General features: G+C 27.1%; 1 protein-coding gene and 1 long non-coding RNA gene across 2 annotated transcripts in view; both read right to left on the reverse strand.

The window, feature by feature from the left end:
* The window catches only part of LOC119687865 (protein rolling stone), a 36,794-nt gene extending 26,816 nt beyond the window's left edge, over positions 1 to 9,978 (reverse strand). The window contains exon 1 of the mRNA XM_038102391.1: positions 9,939 to 9,978. The gene's annotated coding sequence lies outside the window, so the exon portion shown is untranslated. The remainder of the gene's footprint in view (positions 1 to 9,938) is intronic.
* Positions 9,979 to 10,000: 22 nt separating this feature from the next.
* On the reverse strand, positions 10,001 to 10,616 carry LOC119687866. Its single transcript, XR_005253276.1, has 2 exons — positions 10,397 to 10,616; positions 10,001 to 10,265 (listed from the first exon to the last, which is right to left on the reverse strand). It is a non-coding gene; the product is annotated as an uncharacterized LOC119687866 (long non-coding RNA).
* Positions 10,617 to 18,200: the final 7,584 nt, after the last annotated feature.

Consider the following 18,200-nt stretch of genomic DNA (forward strand, 5'->3'; position numbering starts at 1 on the left):
ATAACCTCTGAAATTTAGGTGGATTTTAATTATATAAATTGAGTATTATTCTAATAAAATAAAAAACCTAATAAAAATACTTACAAATGACATTTTTATTTGTTTATTAATATTTGGCGCTATAATTTCATTCAAATTCTTATAAATTATTGCTAAATTAATGTAATTTTTTTGAGCAAAACGATTATTTGTATGTGGAAAGATATGCTAGCAATATAATTAGTCAAATATTAATAGTAATTGAATTTCAATTAGAAGCGCGCTTACAAACACTTCAGTAAAAATTAAGACTCTACATACTGATTACTTAGTTTTGTGTTTTAGTACAATTCACTCACCATTAACTGTGACATTTGAACAGATGTCTTACTAACTAACTTCAGACGAACTATGCTCATTATAGTGATAATGATCCTTATGCTTGAGGAAGCAGTCACAGCAGTTTTAGTGCACTGTAAAAAAATTTCACATCGTCTTGTGAGGGTTCATAACAGTAGTGCTAATGCAGACCAACAAATTTTAAACCATAACTCTAAAACGAGGGTATTAATTACTAAACCCATATATAATATACGATACTTTATATCTATAAAAACTGATGTAAAAAAATCTAAACAATAGATTTTCTTCAATTTTCTCTCATTTCTGGAACGAAAGAATTTCTCGTATAAATAAACTACTTTGAAGAAGAACTTCTTGAAAGACTTTTAAACTAATTAATGTGTGCTTACTTTGAAAAACATTGAACTTTATACATGGATATATAGAAATCTATATACACATATATACAAATATATTGATCTTTGTTTGATTTGATATCCAGATTATAAAATAAACCGTGACATTGATTTCATATCCATATATTTCTTTTTACTGTTAAATTTTATGATTTCTAAGTCAATTTGTCTAGTTATTCTAATGTTCTGGAATATTTTATGGATGGAGACGAACCAGTCATCATTATTATAAGTCTTTGTAACCAGTTACATTTTAACTACACATATGTATGTAAATGTAATTTTGAAAGCAAATAATGTTTTGTGGTACTCAAAGTATGCAACCATTTAATGGACAGTATTTTGTCAATATATCAACATATCATTTAACATCAATACTCTACTGTAAAAATCTATTCATGTTATAAAGCAATGAGCTTAAGAAGTTTTCGACAGTGGTGTTCTTTACAATAATTTTCGGAAATTAATAACTATATATATGTGAATATGTGAATTTTGCGAAATATAGATAACTAACATTAAATCCATACTTAATGTCATAAAAGCTATTGTAATTTTCGAGGACTTTTAAAAATACAAATCTTTTCTAGGCAGAGATGTGCAGCTTGACAAGTGATGTTTATAAATAATTATAATTCCATATATTATATATAAGGTGGCTAAATATATTTATATATAACTAACTACCTTACAAATTTTATTGAAGTATACTATAATAGTTTTTAAATAAATCTATGTAGAAAATAAGCGACAAAAAATTACCATATATAAAATCATTTTTCCGCATTACAACTATGATGTATCGAATACCTGACCCAATTCTTTTTACATTCTTTGTTTTCATCTCCTTATGCAAGTTCAGTTTTTTTGATACTATAATCGACTCCAAACTTCATGTCGGTAATGCTTAGTTTTGCTTCGGACATAGGAAAAAGTCAACGAAGAACTGAATACTTGATCGATCGTAGTCGTAGAGTTTCTTACCAAAACTGATGTAAGTAAATCGTAAAAGTAAACTAGTACATATTTTCATATCTCTGTCATTCTAAGAAAGTTTGAAAATTTTATTTTTGGTGTTGAAGAAAACGAATTCTGTATCAAGGTTGACAGCGTTCGATAACTTATATAGATTGTACTATATATACATGTACTATATAACTAGTATATAACTCAACAAAGGCTTTATAATTATTTTTCCCAATGCGATAGGTCATAGGTAATATTACTTTGATTAGAATGATGTGGTTGCTTTACTTGTAGTGTCTACAGAACCGATTACAGCCTTATAGTAATATATTTTTCAAATATTGTTATGTATATTATCTTAAAATTTATAATTAAAAAATGATGACACATGTATGGTATATAAATATTGTGTTTTCTGCTTAAAATATTTAGAAATAAAATTAAAATAATTTTTTGGCTTAATGGCCCAGAATAAATTTGGATTCAACATATTAATTGCGTATTTTCATGACTTGAATTGGATAAGAGTTATGAAATCAACTGGTTATCTATGCCAATATATCATGACTTGAATAAGTGATTATTAACTACAAAAATAAATTATAACTAACACAAAAATCATAACAAAATATAATCTCCAAAAAACTTCCAAAAAAAAATTATTGTTTCAGGATACTATATATAAAATAAATAGAATATCTATACACAATCCATTTACTTGCGGTCTCAGAGATACTTGCTATGAAACAAGAAAACAAATTAAACTCGATTTTACCGATGGTCGAGTCCCTTCCAATGAAAGCTAACGATGACTCATTAACAAAAGTTATACATCGGAAGAGCTTCGGTTTTAAGATTTGGTATAAATTGGTGGAGCTGTTTGACCACTGAAAAGACTTTTATGAGATTTTTTATTTGAATATCGAATCTGTTAAAATCTGTCAATGATATGTAAACTAAATTTTAACGCCTATGACCTATAATATACTTTTTTAAACACATTAACTAATAAAAATGTGTTTTTTTTAATATGAAATTGTGTATCAAATGTTATTTTGCATAAAGAAATTTATAGAAATCAAATGAGTCCTTAGTATCCCTTAAGAGGATTATAAAAATTTGAAGTTGTTTTGGAAGCTAATACCCAACATGTGTCAGTTTTAGAATGTGCGTAACGGGACTAAGCAAATGGTCATCGAACGATCAATTCCATATGGAAAATATTATGGGCGAAAAGAAAACATCGACGGATAAATGAATACAGTCAATCAAGAACAGTACATAATGGAATTAATATTTAAAATAATTGAAAACTAGGTATGTGTTTAAATTTTTTATATATGCTGTTATATAAGAGAAATTAGAGAGTTTAACAGAGATTAGTTCAAAAAATTATATTCAAAACTTAAATGCTTAATTAAATTTTTGGGCTGATAATGGAACTATATTAAATATAACGAAATGTCCGTCATCAGAAATTTCCTCAAATAAAAGTTTTAATAGAAAAAGAAAAGTAGAAGGAAATTCTTAATATGCTTAATAATATACTTAATTAATATAGAAAGAAAGTATATTTCTTCCTACGATAGACGCCAAGTTCTATGAACACCTCCCGGATATCATACATTTTTAAAATGTTAAAGTTCTTAATAATGCTAGCTTTAAGTGAGTTCCTTATTACCGACTGTAGAAATTTTCATAAATAAATCTTTAATTGTTGTACTTTTTAATGTCAATTTTCTATTATTTGTTGATAACTTTTTTGTTGTTGTTGTATATATGCAAACTTTGAGCAACTTTACTCTTGACAATAGCCACAATAATTGCCGTTATTGTACTTATTTGCCGCAAGGTAAATAATAATTTAACTTTAAATGTATCTGTAAGGTATGGACTTCATAAACTTTTAGCTATTATCTTTTCGCATGAGTTTGCTGTAAATCTTTTCTATTAAAAATTTTAATGTGTTTTTGTAGTAGATCAAAAGTTGTTCTGAGTATTACACAAAACAGATTGTCATTAAGAGTTTTACATATACTTGGAAAGTCACATAAGCGTACATATGTACAGAGATATACATTATGCCAAGTATTAAAGCTCTGGATACAAATGTAATATTAAAATGGAAAAATACTATGGACGTGATAGCAGAAATAGAAACCTCGGAAATGGCAAACAATGTTTTAAAAAAATGAACTAAACTTCATGGCACACCAGTTTACATTAAAAAGGATCAAAGCAAGACTAGACAAGAAAATAGATGAGAGTTGATTCAATTAAAAAAGTATCTCGAACTATTAAAAAGAGCCATAAAATTTACGTAAAAAACGATAGCATAAAGCTAGCAGGAAAATAGATAAAAAGAATATAATATTTGGATAAAAATTATATACTAAAGTGCACAGGATGTAATGCCGAAGAGCAATTAGAACAACTATATGGTAATATTGTAGTGGTAGGAGTTTTTGAGAATAAAGTAGTCTTTAAGAAAATAGTATAGCCAAAAAATTGTTCTTACAGAACTAATACGTCGTCCCTTATTTGAGCATACTGTCATATCAACATCTAAGAGAGGGTACCTACACGGTTATCAGAGGTTTCGCAAGGTTTACGACAGAGAATTGTTCTATAAAAGGTGTGTGAATAAGGTGTGTGAATAACTGAAAATTCTAAAGTAAGCAACATAATATACTCTGATTAACGAAAATTATGAAAATACATAATTAGCCAACAATATAATTTGGAAGATACATTTTGAGATAATTCCAAACATGTACCGACATGAAAGAAGATTGTGCTTTAAGCCGTATGTTGCTTCTATCGTTCGTTGAAGCCTTAAGTATGTTTCTTCATAGTAAGATTGTGATTACTAACATGTGCTTTAAAATATTGTTATATGCTGATGATATTGTAATATGATAGATTATAGATCATATTACAACAATCTATTCCAAATACAGAACAACTGACTTGATACACAGAAGCAAATCAGAGCTATCTAGGTTAATATCTGTCTTTTTAGGGTACTGGACCATAAGACGGTATGGAGCTAAACTTAGCCTAAACTGTGATATCTCTTGCAACGCATGTTTACCAACTCTCGAATAAAGAACCGCAGAACATCTATTATGTCTATGTCCAGGCCTGGCCAAAACTAAATTTAGGTTTTTGGGGGCCCCATTCTTTAACACACTCAGCGATAGTTTTAGTATTAACATTGACCAGACTCTCGCCCTTATTAATGCTTTTGGCTGGTTCTAGTTTGATCTGCTTTTAACTACTAATACGGTTACGCTTTTTTATTTAAGTTATTTTTTTCTTTGAAACGTGTGATTAATTTCAGCCTCAGTTTTACCGTACATTATCTCAGAACTTAAAGACCCTTTGCGGTGACTTGAATTTGTCTTGACTGCACATCAGTCAAATGTTTGCAGTGGAAACGAATTTAACATTATGTTTCGAATCAACATTATGTGTCTCTATGTATTTTTAAAGATTGCACTAATAATAAAAACTGACTTTGCTGTTTCACTAGAATTTGCTATATATAGAATATATTCGAATTTTTACTAGAAGAAGTTAACTTGCCACATTTTTTGAGTATTTACTTTAAAACTAATTTTAAAACATAGATTCATATCTGAAAAAATGAATAAAGCATTATCTTGTTTTTTTAGTGCTAATTGACCTCATAAGTATGTTTTCATGTTAACTTAAGGCGATTAATTTGTTTTTTACTTCACTTGAATTTTGAATTCCATTCAAGATACTTGAAACATATACCCACATGTGCTGACTAATTTCAGCTAACATTATTTAGTTTGATGACGTAGTAAAGTTATGGATCATACATTGAAGTAACTTGTGGTTTCCTGAATTTATGGTTAAATATTTTTATTTCTTTATCTAAATTTAAACTCTTAAACGTGCAGTCAACAAAGAATGGATCTACATTACTTTTAAAAAAAATTAAGTGATTCAATTGAAGTAATAATGATCAAAAGTATTTGTTTTATAATCGAAGTTAATTTGTTCTTTCTAAATGAAATAAACATCAGATCTGAGCTTTATGGAGTTTTTTTCTTAAACAACGACAAATAAATTATTTTTATTTTAATGATAATAAAAAAAAACATGTAAAATATTATATAAATTATTTGTCTCCATCTGATCTATGATAGATAAAATTTTGTGTAGTAATTGGATATTGCCTACGTACATCATCTGATTTCTTAATTGACTGATGCCTTATATGGTGATAATGATGATACAAAAAGTTCTTACAAGATCCCAACAAGACATTTATAAAATTTATATTAACTATATAGGCAATAGAGGAAAAAAATTATGGTTTAATGTAGTAAAATCTAAGCATTTTGATAAGGTAGTTAGGAATGGTATTTAAATGAAATAATTCGGTTATAAAATAAACTTAATTATATCAAAAATATTAAATCATATAAAGAAGTAATATACATCTACTTTTCTCAATATTTGGTTTTTTTCACCTCATATTTAAAATATACAACTTCTATACAACTTATTCTTAATTTTTAACTTCTTTTAATTTTAATTTACTATAATATTAAACCAATAATATAATACAAACAGAACAGTATTGAAATCTACCAATTAAAAATAAAAATATGATTGATCAATTCAATTATTCCACAACTAAACATAAAAAAGTTGGTTAAAGAGCGCTGACTCTGAGCTTCAAATTTGACAGCGTACGAGTTCGATTCCTGATAATTATTTCCAAAACCACTGATGTTGAGTATTTGACAATACTCGAAACAGCTGTATGGTCAGCCAAAAAATTCAATTAATTAAAATAATATAAAATTAATTTTTGTTGCTCTAGTTCACTACTGTTCTAAAAATCTCTTCAATTTATTTAATTATAATCAGTTTTAAAAATTTTCTAAAGATAGTCCATCAGGTGAATTAAACTATTTGTAATCAATTATAAGCTCTCAATCACCTCTGTCACTAACCACAACTATAGGTCAAATGTTTTGTATTGGAGAGAATATCCAATTTTTCTTGGTATTTTGAAAAACATATGGTTTATAGAAATATTACTTTAAATAGGAATAAAATAAATACACGATACTTTAATTTATGATGGAACTGAAGAAAGTAGGTAAACCAATGTGAGTTATGTTATCTAGATTCAATATAGACTTACTTTCGATGTGTCAAATTTTGTTACCCAATCGAATATTTTAAAAGTAATCTAACATTTTTGTAATAGTTCTAATAGAGATATATATTTTTTTTTTTTTTAAATACATATATAGAATCCAATCACATTTTATTTGTCAAGTCATATAAAATATGTTACTTTCACAGTAATTTTGCTACTCTGGTAATATATGCAGAGTGTTATAAATTAATTCCCAAAGTTTTACACTGGATCTGAACTCGCTCGAGATCTACCAATCGAAAATGTGGACTGCAGTAAAAGTGAATCTCGATTGAACAAATTAACCCAGATTTACCAGCATAAATTAACCAATATCTTAATTAACTTCTATAGCGCTACGAACATCATTGTAAATGGCATAACGTTAAATACATTTACAATTAAAATTATAAAGCAATGGCTAAGTATTTTTGAATGAATAAAATAATTATAGTCAATTATAAACAATGATGTTATGAAAACCTTGTACTGTACTTAGTAGAAATCATAAAAAAAAGCAGTTATAAAATATTTTATTTTAATTGAAAAAAACTATGTATATTTATTTTTATTTCTATTAAATATGTGTTAGTCTATTATTGAAATATTAATTCAAATGTATGGTGCCGGCATAAACTTAATAGGGGTATTCCCGATCACGACCAAAAAGTTCGATAACCGAGCTATAGTGACATAGCAAAACGAAAAAAAAATAATAAACATTTCAAGTTCAAATATTTTGTTGTGGCCCTGTTGCAACTATTATTAACTATAAAAAATTTTACATATGTTATGACATTTTTTTGGCTATCAATCAACTAAACATAATAAAATATAATAGACACCGAGCAATATTCAAAGAGAGTCGACACATCAGATACGCTTTGTTTTCGATCAGCTAATAATAATACAAGTCAGTCAATAGTCTTTAAAAATAATTTTTAACTAACCAAATGCCCTTGGTTTTTTCGACACCTAATAAATTTAATACAGAGTCGTTTATATTTCAATATTAGGTTTACAAGTTTAACCAATAAATTGATATAGTAGTCTAACTATAACTATATACTTATAGTAGAGCTATAGTGGAATTAACACATTACATATTTATATAAATGTCTTAAGTCACTTATATACAAAGAATGTGAATTGTATATATTTCCGAAAAGATTCGATAGTCTAACTATCGTATAACCTAAGAAAAGATGTGCAAAATAACATGTATATGAGTATGCAAGTTAGATATACCTATATATATGGATCACATCAAATTTTTATTTTGCTTTGAGTTTAATTTTTTAAACAATAAATATAATAAAATAAACAGTGGTACTCAAATTCCCTCGAAAATATTTTGTACTATACATCACTAGATATAATTAATATTTGTAATTAAATGTTTTCATATCACATTCAAATCACCTTCTCAAAACCCTCTTTTAAATGTGTCTCAATAACCATTTCTGATCAGATTTGTTTCGATCTCTAGTATGATCTCTTCCGTTGGAGTGAAATTATCCTCAAAAGGCAACTATGATAATTACTTCCATTAGTTTCTCGTAGATAAATAAAATATAAAAAAAATTATTATAAAGTTGAAGCAAAAAATCACAATTTTGTTTAATTCTATCATTTAATGGGTTCTTTGTCTTCCACTCCCCGTCACCACTCCGTCTTTGCATTTTCAAAAACGACCGTTGAATTTCACAATATGCAAAACCTTTAAACATGCTTGCAGATTGTTTGCGATATAACTTAAGTTATAAGCGCAATCTTAAGAATTCAATTCGATCTATTGACCTGTTGTGTTACAATGTAAGAATTTAAGTAAGATATTGCTATGTTTATTTTCGACCTGTTGGTTAATAAATGCTGACTCCTACTGAGTAGACTTAGCAGGGTACTAAATTATTTTCGATTAATTATATAAAAGGAATATTTCTGAAGATCATCGATGCTGTTCATTTGGTAATACCCGAAACCACGATATGGTCACATAAAAATTCAAATAATAAACAAATAAATTTTTTTTTTTTTATTATATTATTATTTATCTCTTTCTATTCTAGAAGAAAGGACACCAGAACACTTGATGCGTCTATGTCCAGGATTGGCCAAAACTAAGCTTTAGTTTCTGGGGGTTCCCTTCTTCAACACTCTTAGCGATATCTCTAGCTTTAGCATTGGCCAAATTTTTGCCTTTATAAATGTTTCTGGCTGGTTGTACCTTGGCCTTCTCTCTACTACACACTATTACGAGGATTTGTGGATTCAAAACGGATTTTTTAGTAATTTGAGAAGGACTCGTTTCTCCCTCTTTCTATTTACTACTATTGCTTGTATTTTTTTCATTAAGAATATTTAAGAATGATTATTTTGTGAATTATTAGATTTTGATAAGAATGAACTGGACTGGAAAGAAATTTGTTTAAGAATGACTCATGTAAGATTCGTATTTAAAATAAAAATATTGTCAAGCAAACATTTCTTTGCAATTTTTTAGGCATTATATCTTACGAATACACCCCTTGGCGATCATTTAAGCAAAAGCAAATATTGTAATCAGGTAAACTGAAGCAGCAGCAACAACAACAACAACACTCGACTGAAGACAGAATGCTGTGACATTATCTGGCTTGTCGCTGTCTTCATGACATAAATTCTTATTTTTTATCTTTTCTAGAAAGATTCGCCAGAAGCAATCACCTGAAGTGGGGTGTAGAAGTCGAACTTAAATTTAAGAAAAAAAAATTCAGTGAAAAATGTATGCAATTCAAATTAGTTGGACGTCGGTGAGGTATGAAATTACGTATGCCAAACGGAGAAGACTAAAACTTGTTAAAGGATTTTCAATTAAAATTTCAATTATATGATTTATTTATTTAATTTTATCATTTTTGTTATTATTTGCCTACGACTGTCTTGAACTTTTGATATTCAATTTCAGCACAAATACCTTCTGAGTGAGTACCTGTCCATGCGTGTACGTGCTTGAGTCTCTAAAATTTTTTTATCTGAGCTTTTTTAACCAATTTTTTTCAACTTACCGCTTTTGTTTCGCTGTTGTTGTTGTAGTTGTTCTTACTGATCATGTAGTTATTATTTTTGCTGCTGCTGCTGCTGTTGTTATTGTTGTTGTTGTTGCTCTTGTTGTTGAAGTTTTCGTCATTGGTCAATTAGAAATGTGTGTTTGTATATAATTAACAAAACAACTTTTGTATTTTTTTTTTTTTTGTAATTATTTAATTATAATTAATTCTTCAACTTCCTTAGATATTCACAATTTTAGTACATTTTTTTACCTTAAAATTATTGCGATATTAAGGGCAGTTCCGTTAATTTACTACAAATCAGTACTCACAGCGAGAACGGCACTAACGATAAACAACAATTACATATCAAAAAAAAATAAATAAATAACTAAATAAAAAACAAAAACAATTTAACACGAAAAAAACAAAATTTATTGCAATTCCAAAAATTTTACAAACAAAAACGTGCAAACCAGAAACACAAAAAAAACACATTCACTAAGCACAGTTCGCAGTGTTTACTAAGAGCCCAGTTATTATAACAAAGCTTAAAGCGCGACTCCCGAGGTCGAACTCAACACCGTCGCAGCCGTTTAATGACTGATCACACGACCCTCTTGCAGAGACAATATTGTCTTCGCTGTTTTGTGCAGTCAACAAACAGCAACAAACAGCAAAGCTTCGTTTGCTAATTTCGGCTGAACCGCCACTGCGAATGCAAAGATTGGCTTTGCTAATCTTGTACCCACGTTAGCGCAAAATGAATTTAAACAGCGCTGCCAGCTTTGGCTGAAGTTGTTAAAGTTTTATTAATGCTTGGGGATGACGTTTTGTACAGAAGTTTGTGAACGCTGCTTTGATCACTGCTTGTTTTCACATTAAGCTAAGCAATTGCTCTTGTGCTATTGCTTAAGATAAAAGCACAAAACAACAACAACAAATGGAAAGAGGAAAGAGATTGCAACAATTACTTTTAAAAACTCAAGAGAGCCAAAAACTTAACTATAAAAACAACAAAAATGAAATATTATGTGATTTCATATTCATTGGTACAGGTAGTAACTTACGAGGGTGGTTTGATAAATAAGTCGCTGTTTTAAATATGAACAAAAAAAATTTCAGAGAAACATTAATATTTTCATTAATTAAATTAAATTAAATTGAAGTAAGATTTTATTGAATTGAATGAAATTAAACTAGATTAATAAAAATTAAATTAAATTAAACTATATCAAATCAAATCAAATTAAATTAAATTAAATTAAATTAAATTAAATTAAATTAAATTAAATTAAATTAAATTAAATTAAATATTAAATTAAATTATATTAAATTATATATATTAATATAATTAATTAAGTCAAATCAAATTAAATTAAATTTAATTTAAAAAAATGAAATTTTAAATAATTAATTTAATTTTATTAAATAAAATAATAAAATCAAATTAAATTAAATTAAATTATATCAAATCAAATTAAATTAAATTAAATTAAATCAAATTAATTTAAAAGAAATTAAATTATATTGAATTAAATTATAATAAATTAAACTAAATTAAATTAAATTGACCTCAATTAAATTAAATTAAAAAAATATAAATTAAATTAAATCAAATCAAATTAAATTAAATTAATATAAATTAAAATAAATTAATTCAAGTCAAATCAAATTAAATATAATTTAATTTAATAAAATTAAATTAAATTTAAAAAAATAAAATTAAATCAAATTAAATTAAATTAAATTAATATAAATTAAAATAAATCAATTCAAGTCAAATCAAATTTAATTTAATTTAATTCAATAAAATTTAATTAAATTAAAAAAAAATTAAATTAAATTAATATAAATTAAAATAAATTAATTCAAGTCAAATCAAATTAAATTTAATTTAATTTAATAAAATGAAATTTTAAATAATTTAATTTAATTTTATTAAATAAAATAATAAAATAAAATAAAATTAAATTAAATTAAATTAAATTAAATTAAATTAAATTAAATTAAATTATATCAAATTAAATTAAATTAAATTAAATTAAATTAAATTAAATTAAATTAAATTAAATTAAATTAAATTAAATTAAATTAAATTAAATCAAATTAATTTAAAAGAAATTAAATTATATTAAATTAAATTAAATTAAATTGACTTCAATAAAATTAAATTAAAAAAAATTAAATTAATTTAAATCAAATTAAATTAAATTAAACTAAATTAAATAAATAAAATTAATAATAAATAAAATTATAAAATAAATAATCTTATATATAAAAATGAATCGAAAAATGTGTTGGTAAATGTGTTGCTATTCAATAAAATATACAGTCATAGTCAAAAGTATTTACACAATGAACATTTTTGTACATATTGCATAAAAACATGTTTTTATTGTTTTTGTTGTACGTAAGTTGCAAAAAATTTTTTTGTTGTCACTTAGTTTTATCTATGCAGAACCAAATGAAAAGCGAATTGGTAAGATAACTGTTCATTTGACAAAAATATAAGCAACCGCGCTGATGCTTATCAGTTTTCAAAAGTATTTATACACATTTTTTTTGCGTCAAAAGTATTTACACAAAACGTTAATTTCATTTTCTTCTTTTTAATTGATGAATTTATTAAAAAAATTTTTATGCTTATTTAATTAATATAATTAATGTTTGGTTACACCACCTTTGGCATCAATAACTGCCCGCAACCAAGCTGGAATTGATCCAATCAAATTGCGAATCAGTTTGGACCGAATATTCGCTATTTCAATTATGCTATCACTTCGTTTTGGATTTTTATCAATAGTCCTTTGATATTTTATGAAGCTTCATTCATTTTCAATGACATTAAGATCAGGGCTCTGTGCAGGCTATAAAAAACATCATGATTTAACTCTTTTAAAATTGGATTAAGTCTACATCCTTGCTGACATGGTGCATTGTCATGTTGTAGAACCCAGTTATTGATTGGAGAAGGTCTATTTTCTGACGTTAAGACATGGTTATTCAAAATACCAATATAACCGGACTGATTTAAGGTGCCATTTTTCGGTACCAAATCTCCAAATGCATTGCATGATAGACATCCCCAAAACAAAACCATGGCACCTTCAAATCTATTGAGTGGCTGCACTGCTTTATTCTTTTGGAGTTGTTGTAAATGCATGGAGTGGATATCAAATGAACCCTAGAATTGAAATCCAGACTCATCTATTCATAACACATTGTAATAAAACTATATAGGTTACTTATAATACTTCAAAACAAATGAGAGAATATTTGATAAGGTCGTTAGAGTAATATTGCCTCTTTTGTGCACCACATATGTATTGATATTATTATTTTTCAACCTGTGATGTAGTGTAGCATCACTAATAATCTTGCCACTCAACTTTTCCGATGATGCTGCTATTTTGACAGGACTTATTGTAGGATTTTCTACGACTACTCCTAATAATCTTCTGCATTTCCTTTGATTCATGGGAGGTTTCCGCCCAGTTCTCTTCAAATTTTTTAAATTTTCGCATATGTACTTATTTTTAACTAGATTTTACACCGTTTTATATAAAATTTTGCATAACTTTACTAAGTTTGTCTCCGAAATCCCACTCTTATATTAAGTACCAATCTCAGATCGAATTTCAATTGATAATTCCTTGGTTTTTATCATTTTCGTAAATAATTTCTGAAATTTTGAAATCTCTAAACTTGTGCTGTTTGTGAAAAAAGCTAACAACTGCACTTACTTAAAGGAAATCCTAGAATAAATGCTTATTAATGTTTTGTGTAAATACTTTTGACGCAAAAAAAATGTGTATAAATACTTTTGAAAACTGATAAGCATCAGCGCGGTTGCTTATATTTTTGTCAAATGAACAGTTATCTTTCCAATTCTTTTTTTATTTAGTTCTGCATAGATAAAACAAAGTGACAACAAAAAAATTTTTTGCAACTTACGTCCAACAACAACAATAAAAACATGTTTTTATGCAATATGTGCAAAAACTTTCGTTGTGTAAATACTTTTGGCTATGGCTGTATATTACATTACAAACACTCACTGTAGTCTAAGCAACATCATCAGTGTTTCAAATATTTCAAACTTCACATATTATAATTAAATACTGTCATTAATATATGAGCTGTAAATAATTTAAATACATACTAATATTTTACTAGGTTTTCTTTTTATATCGTGTTTTTGCAAAGTGTTTAATTACATCAACTCATAATCGCGCAAGTTTAAATCGAGCTGCTTTCAGCTTCAGGTTTGAACCCTAAGTTCGCATCTTAGCTTGAAACCCTCTCGCAGACATCCCAGTCGGGGTTTTTTAGTGGATCCCAGAAGGGTGGCCAAAGTTCTTGACAGAGAAGATACTTTCGTCACCCGAACCCACACACAAGGGTGACTTTTCTGTTCAGGAGATTTTTTTGCCCCGATTATAAAATAGGTAGGAATAAAAAACTGCCACATTCCAAATCTTTTTGACAGAACGAAGTCTGTCGGCTCTGCTAGTAATAAATAAAATTAAATTAAATTAACTATGTTAAATTAAATCAAATCAAATTTACCTAAATTTAATTTAATTCTATTTTACGAGAAATAATTTTTTTCTCGTTAATTTTCATAAACATTATTTCTTTACGACCCCCTACCCTTTCTCCTGACAACGGCCAATCAGAATCATATGATCTGGTTCTTATACCTTATGAAATTCAAATATTTTTAAAGCATAATTTTCAGCTGAAAGACTTGGTTGTTTGAGCTACGCATAACATCGCTTATGACTAAATAATAAATTATGTATTATAATAAAAAAATTATAAACTAAATAATGATGATAAAATTATAATGACTATAATAATTTGGTTAGATAATAATTCCAAAATACATATTCATCAACAAATTCGTCAATGAAAGAAAAATGTCTGGCAAAAAGTAGATTCCAAACCTTACGATATATACATTTGTCGGATATATTTTGTCGGATATATTTTGTCGGTTTGATTTTTAATTTTGCTCCGACAAAAACAAAATTTTTTTTTAGTTTTCGGCTTAATTCCAGCTTGAAGTCCTTAAAGTTTATGGAAAAAAGAGAAGAAAAAATTATGAACGTAACCGATATCTACTATAAGATTAATATTTTTAAATATTGTTTATAGTCATTTCTATTCTGGTTATAAACTATTCGTTATCCTATTGATTCTAGGATGAAAATTTCATGCCTACACTAACAAATTTAACGCTAGTATAAGGCTGGTGCTTGAGTAAATATACAAGTACTATGAATGGCATTAATTTTAAGAGCAATTTTAAGTACACTAATATACTGTTGTACTGATTTTCTACATTAAAGTCAAACATTTTTAATAAAACGTATTCGGTAATTATAGTATTTTTAATATAGAGTCGCGCCTATTCTGTTCGAGGTAGTCTGCGCATTGGTCTTTACATCCGTTTTAGTCACAGCCATATAAGCAACGTCTTCTTCCATGGTTTCACAATGGATACTCGAGTGGGTTTTGTTGTACAAGGCCGCCAATCTAACCTAATATACTTAGCATAAAGTTATCATATCTAAAAAGTGTTCCGTCTTCATTGATAACACCATTGGATTAGACATGACATGTAAGTACGTCACTAATGTGTAATAGCTGGGTAATTGTCTAGTGTAGACATTTCCAACAGAAGCTTATAAGTAACAATTTAAGATGAATAGTTGGGGAAAAAGTAAAACTGATAACAAAGGTCAGCTATCTTTACAACTTGTTTTCCGAATTTATCTTATAAATGCTTAAACGAGTTTGTGTCTGATAATTGTGAGAAAGTTTTTAAAGCGTTGATCTTTCTGTAGAGAAACAATTGCTCTACAATCATTATCTAGATCTAATTAATGATAGACCTACTTATTTAGTCTTTTAGTTTCACAAATGTTGGTTTATGTGCTTATAACTTTGAGTATATAATAATAAATAATACACAAACACATACATTAAAAGATCTGTGATGTTATCATTTAATTTCTAATTTAAGATCTTGCTTATAGATCTCACCTTGTGGCACCAGCAAGCAATGTGAAAATATGTCTATCTATAATTTTCTTAGTACAATCGATTTCCAACTTTTTATCTCTAATATGTAGGTATGATGTACTATATGTTTTGGGGCAATATAAAAATTTTTATATTAATATTTAATTTTTTAGAAGGGTTTTCGAATAACAAAGAAAGAAATAAAGGACAAACACAAAAATTTATTTTTTTAATTTTATTGAAATTTGGCTGACCATACAACGCTGTTTCGAGTATTGCCAAGTACTCTTCATCAGTGGTCTTTGGAATAATCGAATTTTATTTAATTAGTTTATAGTCCGTATATAATTTGTTTGGACTGCAAGTGCCAGGCTTAGAACTCGTGCCTGTCAAATTAGAAGCGATGACTAATCGTGTTTATCCACAAGAAGCCAAGGCTGCACAAACTTTCAATGCTCAAGTTCCAGGTTTTATTGTCACTTATTTTTATTTAATTAGTGACAACAACCAAAGCACTTGCCGTGCTTTAAATTAGAACGAGCTTATAAACTACAGCTTTATTTTGGAATAAAGCAGTACAATATGTCTCTACAAAAAGAGTAGCTTTGAAAAGAAATAAAGAATAAGGCAAACCCAAAAAGTTAAACTTTCAATTCGTTGAACTTGTGTTCAACGATTTCAATAAAATTCAATAAAATTAAAAAAATAAATTTTTGTGTTTGTCCTTTATTTCTTTCTTTGTTATTCGAAAACCCTTCTAAAAATTTAATTTTTTATAAATTTAAATTTTAGTTATCCTTCATTGATTGTTGAAATGGATTTATTACCGGTATTTTGTCATCTAATGTTCTAAGAATTAAATATTTAAATTTTCTAATATGCTTATACTTACAAGAAAGAATGATCGGACCGCTGCCAACAGATCAAATATAGTCGAACATCGTAGCATTTGTTGTTACAAATATATCTATTATCTATCTATTAAACATATATCTATATCTATTAAACAAAACCTAAAATAAAATACTATTCAAATTCTAGCTTATTCTAGCAGTTCTGGCAGTTCGATGGTCAAATACTTTAAAATACTAAAAGTTAGAATTATTAAATATGCTGACTTATATAATTTCTGATTGAATATAGAAAGGTTGTGACCTGTTATTTTAAACCATGTCATATATTCTAGCTAGATAAATTGCTCTCTGACTTTATAAGTGTCTGCCGCATTTCTACTGAAGACATATATACAAAGTATTTAATGAAGAGTGTAATTTGCCTGACTTAGAAGAACCAGAAGAAGAAGATACATAGATGTGTTATTCAAAAAACTGCGTTGACAGACACTAATATTTTTTTCTACAAATGAAGAGATATTCCACCGTAATTAATAAATTTTATTGATCATAATAATTATGGAGCTTCCTAACAATAACTAATGCATTTTTTTCTTCGCCAAACTAACTTAATAAGGTCATAAACATGATAATGCAATATATATTTAAGGATCTTAATTGTTCTATTGTCATATTTTCTTAATTATTTTTAAGCCTAATTTAATTTGCACGAACAAGGTAGTCTCCATACTGTGTATGTGTGCAATTCTTTCAATCCCTAAAATATTGGGTTGTAAAACTGTTTTGTTTGTTGCCAAATCTTTTCTTGAAAATTATAGTAGTTACAATCCAACTTAACGTGAATGGTGTTCATATAGTGGGACTTACAGAACCAACTTTTTGATGGTTTATTCGCTTATAGATTCCTATAAAGATGGTAACGCGGATATAGTAAGTCAGCTGAATTTTTTTCATCACATGAAACTTGTTAAAAAACTGATAAAAGGTTTTCAATCTACCCGGATCGATTTATCTGCTTAGTATCTTTTTTTTTGTTCTGGTATTAGTCAACGCATCCTTAGTCTATATTATATATTAATAGTTTAATAAAATTAATAGATTAATAGATAGAGTAAGTATCTATTAACTGATAGACGTATCGGATTATTTATATATTCTAAGTAAATAAAAAAATTATATGTATTTATGTCTAATCTGAACTTTTTTAGTTGTTACAAAAACCAGGTCGAAGGGAAAAGCTCGGTGAATGGTCAATATAAAGTAATGTTTTCGAAATGTTCTTTAGACATAAAAAATATGCAAGTTATATTTTTGTGATATACTTCAGAATATTTATTTTATTAGCAATGATATAGAAGTAAACACAGTGTAAAGAACCACTTACAACTCTATC

Source organism: Teleopsis dalmanni, chromosome X, assembly GCF_002237135.1.
Source record: "Teleopsis dalmanni isolate 2A chromosome X, ASM223713v2, whole genome shotgun sequence".
Classification (NCBI taxonomy): Eukaryota; Metazoa; Arthropoda; class Insecta; order Diptera; family Diopsidae; genus Teleopsis; species Teleopsis dalmanni.